This window comes from Chrysemys picta, chromosome 10 (assembly GCF_011386835.1).
Source record: "Chrysemys picta bellii isolate R12L10 chromosome 10, ASM1138683v2, whole genome shotgun sequence".
Lineage (NCBI taxonomy): Eukaryota > Metazoa > Chordata > Testudines > Emydidae > Chrysemys > Chrysemys picta.
Window position 1 is genome coordinate 16,107,858 of NC_088800.1, and position 18,287 is coordinate 16,126,144.

The 18,287-nt window shown below is 42.0% G+C and overlaps 2 protein-coding genes across 5 annotated transcripts in view; one reads left to right on the forward strand and one right to left on the reverse strand.

Annotated features, from left to right (window-relative positions):
* CTXND1 (cortexin domain containing 1) overlaps nt 1-10,599 on the reverse strand; it is a 38,588-nt gene extending 27,989 nt beyond the window's left edge. For 2 of the 4 annotated variants that reach the window (XR_010590964.1, XR_010590961.1), the window contains exon 1: nt 10,451-10,599. The gene's annotated coding sequence lies outside the window, so the exon portion shown is untranslated. Of the gene's footprint in view, nt 1-10,285 lie in introns of all 4 variants that reach the window. The other 2 variants (XR_010590963.1, XR_010590962.1) reach the window with 2 other exon arrangements.
* Nucleotides 1-18,287, forward strand: part of ARNT2 (aryl hydrocarbon receptor nuclear translocator 2) — a 200,227-nt gene that overhangs the window by 16,843 nt on the left and 165,097 nt on the right. The gene's annotated exons all lie outside the window — the stretch shown is intronic.

Sequence of the window (18,287 nt, forward strand, 5' to 3'; positions counted from 1 at the left end):
CCTTTCAAAGAATTCTTTAAGCTAGGTTGGCTGTGGGAGCTAGGAGATTTAAGATTACTTCTTCGTAAGCCTTGCCATATCTCTGTCAATCTTCAATTTTAGCAAGGTGTTGACACAACAAAAACTTCCCCTTTAGCTGCCAAATCTGCTTGTTTAAATTGCTTTGCTACTGCCAGAATATGAATAGATTCTGCAGCAGCTTCCTGGAGAGTAAGCCAAGGCTTCAAAGTGTACTAGGAGGCCCCAGCTTCATTGGAAGGTGCATTACAAAGCTGGGCTTGGTATCTCATTCAGCACACAAAGTGGCCAATAGAGCCTTGTTAGAGTGATTTAGGGCAAAGGTAAGTATTTCCATCTATTGTACAGAGTAGATAAAGATACACATAATGCATAACCACAATAATGTATTTGTGGATGTGAAGGAAAGTTTTCCCCCAGAATAAGATATGTAGTCACTGTCAGTGCAGGAAGATCTCATGCACAAATTTTTTTTGTGGGGGGAGGGTGGCGGGGGGAGGAGAGGAGGAAGCCTTTCCTCTATTTGGCTGTTGATTTTAACCCGTAACCAACATGCATTTGAAGTCAAATGAAGCCCAATCCTGCCCTCTGATATATTCTGAGCCCAGAGCACTGGAGTGACATAACAATGTGTACCCATAGGTCACGTAGCTCCCCTTTCTATCTACATAGAGAGGCTCACAGTTAGGTTGTTAAAGGTGGTAAATAGGGCAACCAGACTTTGGCCTATGCACCTGTGACAGATCCAGATATTTCAAACACAGAAATACCATAGTCTTGGAATCCACTTTCATTAATGCCATGTTTTTTGTAAATCTAATAGGAAACTATTAACCTCAAAGAGGTACAAGCAAACAAAAGAGTGAGCTATACCTGTTAACGGGAAAAGAGAAAGATGTGGTGATAATTTCCGATTCCATTGGAACTCAGTCTGGGGTAAGGCCAGGAGGAAGAGAGAATCTGAATTTCTTTCAAGACTGGAACAACACTGGAAAAGGGTCAATGCACTGCAGCTTTTTCAAATATACAAGGGGAGGAGTGGAAAATGTGCGATAGTTAACTCCAGCTGAAGAAGGAATTGCCTGGTCTGCAGGGCCTGGCATAAGAACAAAGAAATTAACCATGTTGATGGATTTATTTTATGCAGGCCACAAAATTCACTGAACTGTCCGTATCTAGCAATGTGCATCTCAGGACCAAAGAACAAAAGACAGCTTGTGTATTTCGTCTGTCTAAGGACAACAGAAGGTCAAACTCTGCCCTCAGTTGTGCAGTTGCAAATCCAGTTAAGCCAATCCCCTTGATTTTAACTCTGGACAGAAGCTTGCCCCAGTAAATTAAGTCGGAATTGTACCTGTATATCCGAGGGCAGAATTTAACCCTTTATGGTAAATATACAATGGAATAAGGAACGCTATAAGGAAAGCTAGGGAAAAAGTCTTAGTTAGGTCAAGTGTCTTCACACTGAGCTGGTGGCCACCCAATTAAATGTAATCTGAAAGCATAACATCAACACATGGCATAGAATCCTGACTCCATTGAAATCAATGGAAGTTTTTCTCTTGATTGGAGTGGTATGGAGGACGAATTTTTACACAAGATTTCAGAACTAGCTTTTTCTGATTTGGAATGAAACCCCCAAAAAATTCTTCAGGAAAGAAAATCACCCCCTGAAATTTTGTTTCATTTTGACTTTTTTAATAGATCATACAATTTTGAATTGTAACAATCTTGAAAGTCACTTTGAATGACAAGTCAAAACAGGATGTTTCAACATTGTCTGAACTTTTTTCCCCTCCAAAACAAACTTTGTCATTGCAAAAGCTGCGTTTTTAATAGACAACTGCTCACTTTGTTCTAACCAGCTCTTCCGTTGTCTTCAGTGGAGCCAGATTTCATCCAGGGGCTTGATTATTCTCTCCCCCTCCCCCCCCCCCCGCACTTTTTCCCCCTACAAGGAATTTTCCCTCTGCACAGCTGAGAAGACGTGAGGAAAAGTGGCTCTAAGCCACTCTGTCTCCCCAATCCTGCAACAGCCCTAGGGGAATATAAAGCTGCTTGGGGGGGCTGCTGAAAGTTGCCCTAGCTGCAGGCAGGCAAGCCACCTGCCAAGGATCTAGAAGAGCTTTGTGTATCTTACTCTGCCCCCTTGCATGCCTGATAGCCCCCTGATATTTTGTGGACGAGGGAATGGCTGGTGTAGAGCCAGTAACACTAGCTTTGCATAACTTGACGGTTACCTTGGATCAGGAGGAATCCTTAGCTGTCCCCGTAGCATAGCTTTTTAGCGGTACGGCCAGAGGAAATGCTGAGGATTAATCCTGGCTCATTTCTAGTTCAAGGATTAACTGCAGGAAAGATTAAGATGAAGAAAGTGCAAGATGTTGTCATTTCTAGCTCTCGTTTTTGTGGATGGATTTTCATGGTGGTCATATTCCCTGTGGGCTTTATACAGAACACCACCTCACAGCCATGTTTCAACACATTCAGTGAGAGTAGAGCAAGACCGCCCTAGGCCCTGAAACATTGGAGGCCAGAAAGGCAACAAATGGTACTGGGGTATCCTCCTTTCCTCTGACTACTTTCTGTGTTTTGCCATGGAGACTTAGAATGAAGTGGTGTATAAATGTCCCTCTTCTCCTGACCTGCCTGCTGTAATGGTCAGCTGCTTTCTTCATGAGAGACAAACACATCCAACTGGAATCCATTAAGGTGACGTTGCTTTTTCTTTTTTAAAGTAGTAATTGCCTTTTGGCACTTCCTTACTGAAAAGAAACAAAGGATTTAAAAAAAAAACACATGCAGCTTTATTTCCTTTCAAAACATTGATTCATAGACTATCTGGGTTAGAAGGGACCTCAGGAGGCCATCTAGCCTAACCCTGCTCAAAGCAGGACCAATCCCCAGAGAGCTTTTTACCCCAGTTCCCTAAATGGCCCCTTCCAGGATTGAACTCACAACCCGAGGTTTAGCAGGTTAATGCTCAAACCACTGAGCTATCCCTCTCCCTCAAACATTAAACACTGAGATTTTGCTAATAAAAGAAAGATGCCCTTGCTGGCTGATTTCAGTGGCCTGTAATGTGAGAGAGCTAAGGATGTCTGGAGGACAGTTCATTTGAAGTCCCTAACTGTGCAGCAGTGGTACACAAAATGTCCAGAGACAGAACATTTCAAGTCCTATGTTAGATCAATTTAAAAATTAAGAACTTTAACAGAATGTCCTGAGCTTGTACTATGGCTTTTCTTTAGTAGGCTTAAATTGAGACATTGATAGTACTAATAACACTGGAAATTTAGGATGCCACACAACATCTTTGCCCACTATGACCTGTATTCTGCAAATGTTGCATTGTCTTGCAAATAGGGCCACCCATGTCAACAGAGATACTTGTGAATAAGGACTACTCCTATCTGTAAGGGTCTGCAAGCTCAAATTCTGTACCAGATTCTATACCACCTCTGGCTTCCCAACTGGCTCAAGCCACAATCGGCATAATTTCTGCAGATGAAAATGGCTCCTAGTTGCTTAAGTTCTCAATATACTCTGACCTTAATGGGAATCTCTCCATTGCCTTCAGTGGACTTTGGAACAAGCCCTATGGTCGCACAATGCTGAGAATAAACTCCTTTATAGCAGCAATTAGTAAGAAACTTCTTAACCGCAGGACTGTGCTTATTAATCTGTTGCTGTTCTCCGGACATTTTTTTTTTTTTTTTTTTTTATTCTTTAAAAAACTTGCTACACAAATTTCAGCATTGAGACCATGATTTGAAGGCAGGTGCTCTTTGCAAATGAGAATCTGCTTCTTCCCAAAATCTATAGACACTGTCATACCCTGGGACTGACGCAGCTACAACTACACTAGATTAATGACTGTCACTGGGTACTAGAGAGACAAAATGGGTGAGGTAATCTTCATTTTATTTCATATCACCAACAGAAGTTGGTCCAATAAAAGAACTACCTCACCCTCCTTGTCTCTCTCATCATTAATGCTGTAATATGTATGATCAGGGGTCGGCAACGTTTGGCACGCGGCTCACCAGGGTAAGCGCCCTGGTGGGCCAGGCCAGTTTATTTACCTGCTGATGCGTCAGGTTCGGCTGATCGTGGCCCCCACTGCCCGCGGTTTGCGGTCCCGGGCCAATGGGGGCGGCGGGAAGCGGCACAGGCGAGGGATGTGCTGGCCGCGGCTTCCCATTGGCCCGGGATGCGTCAGCAGGTAAATAAACTGGCCCGGCCCGCCAGGGTGCTTACCCTGGCGAGCTGCGTGCCAAATGTTGCTGACCCCTGTGATAGAGGGCAAGTGGCTTGAGTAGATAACATAATGCAGAGGTAAGCCAAACAGCTGGTGATAATGTCTGGTCAGCACACTGAAGGAAAAACCTTAGTGGTTGGGGAAGGGAGGAGAGGAAAGAGACCTTTTCAAAAGTAACAAAAGAATCCTGTAACAAAATAGATTTTTAGATAAGGACCAAATACCACCACTATCTGCTCTTTGTTGAGCAGGTCATTACAACTTTTGATCAGGTGAACTCAATAGCTGACTCCAATACTGATCCTGAAAACAGTATTAGCTGATGGCTCAAGAGAAGCAGAGAGGAAAATTCTATAGTTTCTTCTCACAGGAGACTCTTGCATTGCTAAAGGACTTGGAGGCAAAGCTGCAAAAGAGAGACTCTTTAAACTTTTGTAAATGTAGAGTAGGATGATCCCCATATTAAACAATTCACATTTCCAGCTTTCATAATTTTATTATGAGTCTTGTGATAGTTGGTGGCTTTCTTAAAGCCCTAGCTTCTGGAGTCATGTTAGATAATTTGATTAAATTAAAAAAAATTTCTAGATTTCCTGGCTGTGGAGAAAAGCTTGAAAACAAAGCCTACAGGTTCAAAAACCAGAAGGCAAATAAAAAATGCAACAGCTTTTTAAAAATCATGAGATTGAGACAATCTGATTTGAGTTTGAATGCTTGGGGTTTGCAATTCTGTAACTTTTTCACTACATGAGATCAGCTCCTTTCCCAACCCAAAAATTATTAACCTGTTTGATTCCACACTATCCCTGTGGCAATTGTCACTTGGCAAACATGTACAAGTTAGTTGAAAAGGACTGCAGTCAAAATGGTTTCCTTTCTCCAATATGCCTCTGATCTAGTAGTTTAGTTTCCTCTGCCCTGGTTGCTCCAGAGTACATCATTGGGGAAGATCCTGACTCTGGTCCTGCTAGTATCATTTGACTCACTTCCAGTTGACAGCTAAGGTTCCTCTCCCCCAGGCTCCTTTTCTCTTGCAGTGCCCCTAGTGGAGGATGCAGGGCTTTTGCTGCCTCCTACTTAACAGCTGCTTCTTCAGGCACCCCAGAGCTTGTATACCTGGAGTCAAGAAGCAGACATCAGCTAATTCTTGAGTGCTCCACAGAGACCACTAAGGGGCGTGGACCTCTGCACCCTGCTGACTCCATATGTTATTTCCCTCACATCCTTTTTCTTTTGTTCTGGGGATGTAGAAACTGATAGATGTTGGCCCCTGCCAGGGCAGGATCCAGTGTAATGCTTCAAAATGAGCTGAGAAGTCAATCTCCTAATATACATAGTACCTGTCACGCTCTCTCAGCAGGGCTGCCCTCATACAGGGGCTAAAACTACACTAGTGAAAACCCAGAGCAATTTCACTGAAGTAGGTGTGGTGGATCCTGACTTATGCCAGGATGAAATTCACCTTTTGCAGAGGGGTAATAAAGCCTGAGGATCCTCAAGGCTGGGTGTAAGCAGGATTTCAGCCCTGCACAGACCTTGTTGGGTTGTTGAACTCTGAGCAGAATTACTTGGCCCTATGACTAGAGTGCTTTTATCACAAGGATATTTTTGGTAGGTAATCTAGATAGATGTGGGTGACCGTAACGGGAGCGGGTGTGTGTGTGGGGGGGGGGAGGGGGAGAATCTATGGGACTGAATGGGAGCCAGGATTTGAAAGAAGAATGAAATGGTGGCAGAAACTGTGAGGAGCAAGGGAGAGAGATTAGTGGAATCAGCCCCCTCGTGATTCTTATAATATCTGAACCTGTGTTACTCAGCAGACAAATTCTCCCATAACCAGGCGATCTGCAGTGATGAAACTCATTCCTGCAAACGTATTTGGTTCGTACTCTCTCAGCCAAGCCTAGTTTTTATCAGCCCTGGACCGAAGCTCTTCCTAAAAATAGGAAAAGATTAGAATAATTAAGAGAAATCTATCTTTTGAAATAAAAGGGTTCTGCCTCTAGCCAGAGAAATGTGAGCATTTGCATTTTAGGTACTGTCCTTTTGTTCAGGGCAAAGGATGAGGAAACTGAGTGGTGGCTGGAGGTGGGGCTATAATACTCTTTCTTCTAATATTTCCCTCTTTCTAGTATTAATTCCACTGGCTTGCAGACTGGGCACCAAAAGGTTTTGAATCTTGGCAAAGCTGCATGGAGTGGATTTGAAATTTAAATATCTAATATAATATAATGCCAAGAGAGAATATCAATGTCCACTGTTTCAGTAGGCTCATGTTCCGTGCACAAGTTTTATCTTCTGGTTGAGTTCAAAGGGGATGGGGAAAAAATAATTGAAGATTCATTATTGAATATGCAGCACTTAGGGTTTCCTCCAGATGTCACTGGAAAGATCAGGTACTTGGGGTGCACTATAGCACACTGATCCCCCAAATGTATTGAAATCCATGTTTTCACAGCTTTATTTACCCATGTTAACCTGACACTAAATTCCTGCCTTAAAATATTTATAAACCTTTAGAGAACAGGGAACTAAGACTGAGGAAGTATAGGTTAGTTCTTCTGTAACCCTGAAGGTTAATTAAATTGCACCTGCATGACAATGAGGTAATTTGAAATAGCTCAATGTACAGTATATACATTACATTATAGCCATGTTAATGCTTGAATTAGGAAGGAGGAGTAAATTTGTTTTTAAAAAACCAAAACACTCCACAAACCAGCTCAGTCAGTTCCCTTCCTAAATGCTGCTATCTTACCCCTTTAACCTCCTCAAACATAGTGCACTGCTCTTCATGCACTGTAGGTCTGGGGACTTTTTTTGTGTGTGGCAAGTCCAGCATTTCAGCTGTCTAAAAAGTATTGCCCATCAATGTGGGGGAGAGGAGCACATCTGTTGTGAACAGTAGCTAATGTGAAGTATCAAACAATTGCCTTTGATATTTAATTATATTTCTTCCTAAATGATGCTTGAAGCACTAGCTCCATTATTTGAAGATGTTTTGCAAAATACACTGGAGGGCTCTGATTGAAACCACCCCTGGATCACAGCAGTCTAGAATAATGAAGGTTCCAAGTCATCTGCTTTCATAAATGAGAATAATTATACCTATTTAAGAGTATCTAGATAGTTAAATGATCCAGAAGCTTTGAATAACAGAATGGGGGGAATCTGTCACCTTCTTTTACTTTGTTGGAAAATGTGTGCTATGTTTTAGGGCATGTTATTGTCAAATATTTTTATCCTTGCAGGAATGAAGAATGACAGCTCTACTAAAAATGCTATGAAAAATGGTTAGAATATAGTCAAGTATGTCCCTTTACAATATGCTATTATATATTTTATTGCATTTTCTGTGCCATTGGCTTCTGTTGCAATGTCTCCTTTAAATTGCAGTTTGAAATTGAGTATATAGATCCAACTGCTGTATGCTCTTTGGTTTTTTTGTTTTGTTTTGTAGCAGAGGTTTTGGTTCAGGTATTTGGTTCACCAACCATAGAATGGTGCTGTCACATTTCATGTTGTATGTGAGCATCTATTTCAGTGCATCTGCAAATGAAACAAGTGGTAAAGGGATATAGCTATAGGAAAATACCCTTCAAAGTTATTGTGACTTGATTACCTTGAATGACAATGATTAGTGATTTAAATGATGCTGATCAATTACTCCAACTAACTTTCATAAAAGTTAAACCTGGGAAACATTCCTTTGTATCTTTCTCCAATGTAAAAGTTGCAAATGGAATAAACTTAGCAAAAGCACTGACTCATAGGGCGAGTTAAGTTTGCCCTTAAAGTTTTTGCTTAAAGGATGTAAAGCAGAAGTTAAAGCACTTACACTCACTTAATATACTTATTCTACACGGCAGATGAATTGGATTTCACATTTAACATGTCAATTCATTTATTTTCACTTTGAACAATCACAGCTGAAAAACTATTATAAAGTCACAGTTCAAGACACTTGAAAACTGCTGAGTCTTTATGCTTCCATGTAATTGTCACTTGAATCCAATGTCCTCCTGTGACTCTCACTACAAATATAGTATCTTCCCAATACCAACTCTTATTTGCATTTTCTTGCCTTCCCACTCCCAAATTTTGTTTTTAGGGAAAACATTTGGAAAACTGTCTCACTTTCAGCAAAGTTCACCTCAGAATGAGTCTGGTGGCAGTGTCAAGGCTGGCAGTACTTAAATGCATTCTCACTACAAATGAAATAACTACTTTTCTTCAGGATAGTTAACCGATACTAAGCTTTTATAAGACACATTCAAGGCCTTTGGATATTTAACCCTCTTATGCTCCAAATTCATTGCTGGGCAACTAAGCAGAGATTATGGACTCGCTTGGAGATCCTCTTATAGAAAATAACAAAGGCCCTGATCCAAAACACATTAGTCAAAAGACACTGGTGGGCTTTGAATCAGGGCCTTAGACAAGAGGGGCTGGAAGCACTGTCAAGTTCTGTAAGCAGAAAAGGGCAGGGAAGTGGGGATGTAGCTTTAGATGCAGTCCCTTCTAATTGCAGATTTGTCCCTCTTGACAATTCATTGTACTGTTACTGAGGAATAACTTTAACTTATTAATTATTCATCTTAATGACTTTAGCCTGACTGTACCATATGTCACAGGCCGCCTAGACTGGAAGGAGAAAATTCTCCAGATTGCTTTCTCGGAGGGAGCAGATCTAAAAACCAGCTGTATGTCTACTTAAGTGGGGGGGGGGGGGGGAAACCAGTAAGATTTATGTACATTACATCTGAGAAGAAAGGCCTTATACCCACCCTTCAATTGTAATTTCAATGTATTTCTCAGTTTCTTCATTTTTGCCTAAGGCTAAAACATCTATGCTTAAAACAATATCCATGCACAAAATATTTCAACAAAAAACTTTACTTCAATCATGTCATTGGAACACTATAATTCCCAGTAAACATTGGTTTACACTGAAATTTGTACAGAACTAACATGATGAAGTAAATGAACCAGATATCTTTCTCTTTTATAACGTGAGGAACTTCATTTTCCAATAGTTCAGACAATAACTCTTAGACCAAAGTTGAGTGTTTAAATGTAGTGGCTTTTTTAACAAGACCTCACAGCTGCTTAATGTTAACATTTGACTCAATGGTTGGGAGAATCTCTAACTTTATTGGTAACACTTTAACTCTTTAAAATAATGCCTTTTTATATTTTTTAAACTTTTTTTTTCACAACCCAAAATGGCAGTGATGACCACAATAGCTAGATTCAAATGTATCGAAATCCAGAACCCCACAAAATACAGAACAAATCTGTATCAAGAAAAATGCAGCTCAGAATTAGCCCTAAATTAACACATTTAAAGATGTGCAGTTGAATCTGCCTCTATTAACTGAGTTTCTAGTGAAGGCCTGTGATTATAACCCAAACTCCTCTTCCTCGAATACGTGCAAAATGAGAGACACCTTCTGTCTCATAAACTAAACTTCAAATCATGCTGTTACTCAGCTACACGTTATAAATTATACAGTCTTACTGCAGAATGTGGGCTCAGAAGAACATCTGAATTTATAAAAACAAAGATACAGTATGACTAAGTACTGCTTGCAAGTATTTACCAACAAAAATATCTTAAGTATTTTATCACAAACTAGACCTATCCACTCAAGTTAAAATTGTTTAGCAAGGTATGTGTCCATTCATATTGATAGTTGCAACAAACAGCTTAACACTTGCCAGACAAAGTCCCTCTAAATCTAAACATTAAAGTCATAGCATGGAAAATAACCTGTACCCCAGCACATAAATTACAATGTCTAATTAAAATGTAATATAGAGGTGTGCACCATCCTATTAAGTGACATCCCTCCATTAATCACTGTTAAAAATGACTATAGAAAAGCATGACAAACACAACAATACTAGTTCAGCACAGAACCATACAGCAAACACTCCTCCTCTGCAATACACACACACGCACAATGTGAGATGTATGCAGTGGCATCAGTGCGTATCAGTTACATTTGGTCGTCTTGGTTTGTGAATCAAGAGAACTATGAGACATTCACAGGACTCTGCCGCTGCTCCTGGACTGTAGAGACTCGCTCACAAAAAAGCTGTGAATCTTCAATTCCTAACTAATCGGAGGAAACCATCCGTGCCTGCTGCAATATCAGAGTCACTTACTGCATTGCTTTTTCAGCTGAGTGGCAGTGGCTGTTCTTCCCAGTCACGCATGGTTTTCTCACCTGGAGGGTTTCTCTCTCCGGCACCATTCAGCTCCAAAGTAGCTGCATATTGAGGGTAATTGCATTCGTTCTGTACTGGGGCTTTCTGGCTGCAGTGACTGCTCACCCTATCTATAGCCTCTGGTGTATGCTAAGTAAGCAATCCACTGGGTCTTCATAATGAAAGAAGGAAGAGGCACAGCTTTCGAGACCAGATAAAGAGCGTTTTGTATCATAACCCACTGCAGCCATATAATTTTAAAGGCAAAAGGGGCTGTGGCAGCCTTCATGCTGTCTTGTTGTCCTTTACAGAGCAATTTGTATGCATCCTGTGTCACCATAGAAGGCATAAAGGAACATAACACAATGTTTCAGAGATTTGGGGTTTACATTTAAAATATATTAGCCCAGTTGTGTAGGATTTTGAGTGAGCATTAAGTTATTTCATTCCAACCTTTTTATTACTGGGAAGTACAAGCCCAGGGGATTCCTAGATTTGACACTTTATAATATCTGTATATGGGAATGGGATATTTGGGGGGCAGGGAAGCAGGAATTTAAAACTTCTGGGATTAACATCCCAAATTAAACTTTCAGACATAATTTTACTTGCCTGAACAGTGCCTAGAGCAGTTGGATCTGATCTTTGAGTGGGGGTGGGATGTTCTACAATAATTAATAAGCTGGAGAAGTGAACAGGTGCTAGCCTCAAAAAGCCTGTCCTTAAGGCAGTCTTGATTTCCTTCCAGTGAGAAAAATGTGGCTATGAAATGTTTGGGGAGCATCATGAGGGCAGTGCAACTGTTCATCTCCCTAGCTAACTGCAGCAAAAATTGTGGACTCTGTATCATTTTTCCTTGCATTGTTCTGCCAGCAACTTCAACTCTGACCTTTGAGGGAACCCCTTAGGGATAAAGAACCCATTTCATCTCTGCTCTGCTCGAACCCATTTCATCTCTGCTCTGCTCATTAGCAGGGCCTCTTGGGACCTGCTTGAGCTAATTGTTCCTAACTGCTTGTGGTAATTTTGTGACCACAAATTGTAGTCCTTGTGGTGAAAGTGGGATGCTTTGTCCACTTAGCTGTCCCAATATTTAATAGCAGTGATGGTTTAAGAATAAACCTGTTAAAAGGAATCCCTTATTATTTCCAATCATTATTCAGAGTTCTGTGGATGTTGGAGAGTTGCTCAAGAAGTGACTGTAGCACTAAGACCCCTTCAAAAACAGTAATGACTGTAAATTGTCGAGTCTCGGTTTTAACCGTCTCATTGCTGTCAGAGAATTCCCGGAGGTGAGCATCCATTCAGTTAGCACCAGAAAAACCCACCCACTAAAACCAAGAGGATTAATAAACTTTACAGGTCTATTAACAGAATCCTTAAAGGGCAGTCAAGGACAGGCATTTAGCAGCAGCACAGTCTGTCTGTAAGGTAGTGTCACAGTATGTCAATCAGTGGCACTTAAGCTTTTTTCTGTCCTCCTGGGGGATTTTTGAGGCACTGTACCTGGAATGTAGCTTTGCATCCTTCTCAAACGCTTTGAGATTTTTAAAATATTGTTTACAATTCTTTGCATTCTCACCTATGTAAATACTAAAGATTGAGTCATCATCTTCTACATCAGAACCACCCCAGTATACTAATTTGCACACTCAGGCATTTTAGATGAGGAAATTCTGCATATGGTATATTTGTCATTGTTATTGGGTCTTTATAAAATTATGATGTGACACTACCCTAGTGTGGGATGGGGGACTATTTTTTTTCTGCACTCAAATGGTTGGATGGGGTATGTGAAACATCACAGAAAAGTGTATCTTTTGAGCTGTATGCAGAGAAGTATCAACACTGGGCCCTTACCTGAAACTTTTAAGTTTATTTAATAGAGTTGTGTTAAGCATGTAGGTGGACACGCTACCCTATAGTGGCCCCTGTTGGCCAGGTGTGGTTCTGCAGCAGCCCAGCCTGTATCTCCCCTTTCATGAGGCTCCTTTAAACTCCACACAGGCTTTGATTTTGTCTAATCATGTCCCTTGTCCCAGTCTCTCTCTCATTGACCCAAAACGCATCACAATGCTCAGTCTCCCTGTCAGTCTCATCCCTGCAACTCTTCTCTGCCTTGGCAGGCTCCACTCTCAGCCCTTCCTGGCTTGAGTCTTCCCTGGAGTCTATTTTCCCTGGTTTTCAGGCTCAAAGACCTTCCCTGGTCAAGGTCCTTGTAGGAGATGTAAGTAAATCCTGCTCATGGCAGATCTTCTAGCTACTTCCTTCGGGACTCTTTCAGCAACTCCTTAGATAATCCTTTCCCTTATTTCTCTGGGCAGAGAGAGGGGTCCACAGGAAACAGCTGTCTGCCCTTTGCCTGATTCCTGCTTTTATAAGGCCCAGGCACCTCCCCTTAAGACCATGCAGTAAGGAATCAGTCCAGGTGTGCTGGCCCCTGCTCCCTCATAAAGGGACCATCATCCTGCGAGAGGGTATACCTACAGTGCTGGCTCGCTGCAGGTTATGCTGTGTGCCTTTGCCCAACCCTTCCTCTAATCCACACTCAAAGCCCTCAAACACACCTAGGTGAACATAATACCCAAACTGGCACGCTTCACTGGAGGTTAGACAAGCAAAACAGTTGACCAGATGGTCTAATCTCAATGAGATACTGATATCCTGGCTGGGGGTATCTTTGGGTTTTGGTGGTGAAAATAACCCATTACTAAAAGCCAATGCCAGGTCTTTCAGGACTATTTGCAAAGATGTTCAGATTCCATTCCAGCTCCCCCAGCCACTTCTTTGCATCACATCCATGTCCCTGCAGCCCCCCACCCCGCTTCCCCTCCACATCCCCGGGCCAAGAGTTAGGTGAGAGTGGACTTTGGTGGAATGCTGGATAGTCTCAAAGAAGTGGGGTGTGATGTGACCCTCTGGATATGCATGTTCCTATGGCAGGCAGTGACATTATCCAGAGGTAGATATGCAGGTATTTTAACAAGTAGTAATCTAAGCCTATTAAGGGCAGGGGGACTACAGATTTCAGCAGACCCCTTTTCCTTAATTTTCTGGGCTCCTGCCTCAACATAATGGGGCACGATACGTCATTGAGCTAACACATCAGGTTGTATTGCATTAAAAATGGTACATTTTGCCCAGGAAATAAAACAAATCCCTGAATAACTGGGTAGTGTACATACTGGGGAAAGGGGGCAGAAGAAGCAGTTTTTATTCAGTCTTTTTTTAAAAGATGTTTTAAGCTTAAAAGGACAACTTCCTCCTCCCCCAAAATATTCATGACTGGGACAGTGAAAAATAAATTATTGATCTGTCCCAAAATGTGATATTTATTGTATTACAGATTAAACACTTGACTGAGTGCAGCATTGCCAGGTAGGGAATTACCAGAGTCCCTAAGGAGCAACATTGTCCATGGTGATTTAGTTGAAGATCTCTTGCAATATACATTCCAGCTCATTTGTATTTGCAAACTGCAACAAAAGGGTTTTATTTATTTATTTATTTATTTTAATTTTAATTTTAATTTTAACCTGGATGTCAGGGAAGCAGGACCGGGCTATAAGTGACTCCAGCCATGAAATATGAAAGTACTCCTGTTTGACTATAACTTTCAACTGGGGCTGCAGTCCGTTCTTCTCTTAGCCATTTAGAAAACCTGTGTTGGAAAAGAAATTCTTTAGTGTGTGTTTTATGAAAGGCTCCTAATTCCTAAAAAATCTGTGTCACTGTGTCCCAAAGGGAAGCCTACTACAGAAATGAAGTATTCTCCCCTTTGTGTGTGATCAGATTTGCATGTGTGCAAAATGCAACAGTTAGCAGTCTGAAAACCCAATCCTGAAGAGGAATTACTCGGGGAAACGTTGGCTGCAGACCAAAGATTCACGTCTGGGCCAAGAAACTGATGTGAATTGCCATTTGCATTTTTTGTTTTCTGATTAAAATAACATCTGTGTGCTTCAAAACACTGAGTCTGACTACAAGGGGAAAGCAAAACAAATTAAAACCATCGGAATGGACGGGGGAGTGCATGGGTGGATCAAAGTGTTGACGGCCTTTTTTTTTTTTTTTTTTAGTGAGTGTTGTACTGGAATGATACTGTAACAGCTGACTTAGGCGTGGGTTGACTGAGTCGGGTGATTCAGGTCCTCACCAGCCCTAAGCCAAGTTATAATAGACCAGGAGCATTAGGCCTTTCCTTTGATACAGGCTACATGACTTTCTGAGTTCTTGAACCTGGATACAAAGGACAACAGAGGGGAAATTACTTTTTGTCAGGGATGCCCAGAGGATTCAGAGGGCCTGGGGCAAAGCAATTTTGGGGGCCCCTTCCATAAAAAAAGTTGCAATACGATAGAATACTATATTCTCATGGGGGCCCCTGTGGGGCCCAGGGCCTGGGGCAAATTGCCCCACTTGCCTCCCCCCCCCACCCCCCCGCGGGCAGCCCTGCTTTTTGTAGTGCTAACGAAGCCAATTCAATCATGGTGGATGAGTCCCATTCCCAACAGTTGACAAGCAAGTATGAGTATCAACAGAGAAAATTATTTTTTATAGTGACCCCGCCACTTCCAGTCTTTATTCAGGTCGAATTTGATGGTGTCAAGTTTGCAAATTAATTCCAGTTCTGTAGTTTCTCGCTGAAATCTGGTTTTGAAGTTTTTTTGTTGAAGAAAGGCCACTTTTAAGTCTGTTATTGAGTATACAGGGAAACTGAAGTGCTCTCCTACTGGTTTTTTGAATGTTACAATTCTTGATGTCTGATTTGTGTCCATTTATTCTTTTGCGTAGACTGTCCAGTTTGGCCAATGTACATGGATGGCAGAGGGGCATTGCTGGCAAAAAAAAAAATATTCACCCCTTCTTGACAACTGTTGGAAATGGGCCACATCCACCCTAATTGAATTGGCCTCGTTAGCACTGACCCCCCACTTGGTAAGGCAACTCCCATCTTTTCATGTGCTGTATATTTATACCTGCCTACTGTAGTTTCCACTCTATGCATCTGAAAGCTTAGACTCAAATAAATGTTAGTCTCTAAAGTGCCACAAAGACTCCTTGTTGTTTTTGCTGATACAGACTAACACGGCTACCCCTCTGAAACCAACCACCCACCTCTACGTATGAGTGGGGAGTTCAGCTTTCATGCCCCATTCGTTCTCTGCCAAGACTGATACTGTAGCCGATGGTTGTGATGGTAGTTTTGTGCTAAGGATGCCTTGGAAAATCTGCTATCAGGTACTTAAAAATAACCCTGGTGGGCTTATCTTGATGTCTCCGTGTTGCTACAGGAGACAACTGGTTTGATTCTGGTCTTTATCATTCCAAAATGGCTGGGGCAGAGAGCAATACACAAAAGTCAAATTCAGCTCTCAAGGGAGGAAATGCCTCTTGTTGCTATGCAACAACCCATGTAGTCAATTTAGCAGTAGCATTGTCACGCTCAAGAGGAAGTCGGTCATTTTCTGGAAGGTCGGTGGCTCTGGCAATTGCACAAAGTTCTAGTTAGAAGTGGAGAAGAAAGGAGGATCTTTCCTTTATTTCTAATGTGCTCTCAGAGGAGATCAAAGCTTGTTGACTTCTGTTTCTACCCGTTAGGAGGTCTGGCTGTTATTTATCAGCTGATGTCAGAATACATCACGGAGTTACTGGCTAGATGTGATTAGGGTTTTAATACTGCAAGTTAAATAAGTAGCTAGAAAGTTTTTTGTTTCAAGATGGCTAGGAAACAAGATCAGATAAGGAAACAGAACAAATTAGCCAGAATTTATTAAGATCTGGATTTGACCCCATCCCAGGAAGGATCATAAAAAAAGTGGCTAATGGGTGAGCATGGTTTAAAAAACATGCTTGCTTCAAAACATGCCACTGTGTTCCTTGGAACACCGCTCAAGTAAGAGTGCATAACTTGTGGTACGTGTAACTCTTGGAATGAGGGATAGCGGTTTTAAACTGGCTCATCTGTGTATAACCTCCAGATTGTTTGTTACTCAGTGTCACAAGACACTTTATGACTGGGGAAAACCAAGATGAGAACTGTGGGCCTGGAATGTGAATTGGGCCATCATGCCAGATGGGAGGGTTTATTGTGGAGGACACATGTTGCCTTAGTTCCCTGGATGCTCCTGGATTTCTGTATAGGAGGCAGATGCACTGTTTGTAATCCAGATAATGAAGGAAAAATAGCTTTAAAGGATACGTTCGTTTCAGCCTTTCCTGTTGTATAAAGAGGGTAGCTATGTCCTTTGGAGCAAGGGATGGTGTAAAGTGGCTATAAATAGGATAACAGGTGGGCTTTTATTTATTCTCATTTTAGTTTAGTTTAGTTCGGCATGAAGGAAACTAGATAGGCTGGGAATACTTGGTGAAAGAGGGTCTGAATCTAATTTGCACTAAAATCTATCTAAACAGCTGCTAGACTGATGTAAAGGAGCCTAGTGCAAATGAAAATGAGGACTGATGTCTCATGATCCTCCTTGAGATAATTACCTGGGCAGGCACCACAGGTGCATTCAGTCTGGGATTTAGAGGAAAAGAGAAAAAATAAGTACAATGATCTTCTAGCCATTCTAGACTATGGGGGAGGTTCTAGTTTCAGTGGACTTGAATTTGAGCTGGGGAACTGATCCTTACTTTGAGCCAGGGGTGAAAGTAACTTAAAGGACTTACCGGTACGCCAGAGTCCTGAGTGGGGGTGTGGTCTCAACCAGAAGAGGCGGGGCCTCAACTGGAAGAGGCGGGGCCTTTAAATCACCCCGGAACTACCAGCTGCAGAGGCGGCTGGGAGCCCTGGGGTGAATTAAAGGGCCCGGGGCTCCGGCCACTGCGGAGATCCGGGCCCTTTAACTCACCGCGGGAGCCCAGCTGCCGGAGCGCTGGTGAGGATTTAAAGGGCCCGGGGCTCCCCGCAGCAGCTGGAGCCCTTGGCCCTTTAAATCACCACCATGGAAGCCGGTCCAGTCCGGCATGGCGTACTGGCTCTTGCCGGTTCGCCGTACCGGGCCGTGCCGGCTTACTTTCACCTCTGCTTTGAGCCAATAAGCCTTGGGCTTTGGATTGGACTCCACAACACTTGTTACTTCACAGGTGTCTTCTTCCTATGCAAGCTGGCACTAAGTGGCATTGCAATATGGTGACAAGCGAGTGTTGAGAGAATGCAGAATTGATCAGCACTACCCTTGGCTGATGCGGCAACTCATGGTGTCAGACGCCATCAGGTGGTGAGGGACAGCTACATACAACACATCACTGGACATTGGCAATACCATGAGGGATGAGTTGAAGTGCTGATGAGAAGCGCTGTCGGGAAAGTAACTAAAATACTTTCCTCATGGATTGTATTTTCCAAATGGACAATCTACCCTAAATGCTCAATTACTGAGGGACAATCTGCTCTCATTGCTATATTTGCTTTCTACAACCAACTCCCTGTATAGCTTTTCATGAGTGATGTACCTGAGTATTTGGATTCTAATATCTAAACTGTGTTGTTAACCCAAATTAAGGTGAATAAATTTATTGCTGATTATGCACTACCTATATCTTATGACTTTTAAAAACAAACTCTGTATTAGTGGGTAATCTAAGCACTATATCCAGATGTACAGACACTCTTTTCTCAACCTATGTATTACATACATTTTTAACATTAGCTTTAAATAAAATATATATAATACACCATAATTATGTCTACAATTTAGCCACAGGTATTTTTAGTAAAAGTCATGGACAGGTCACGGGCAATAAACAAAAATTCACGCCCCATGACCTGTCCATGACCTTTACTAAAAAT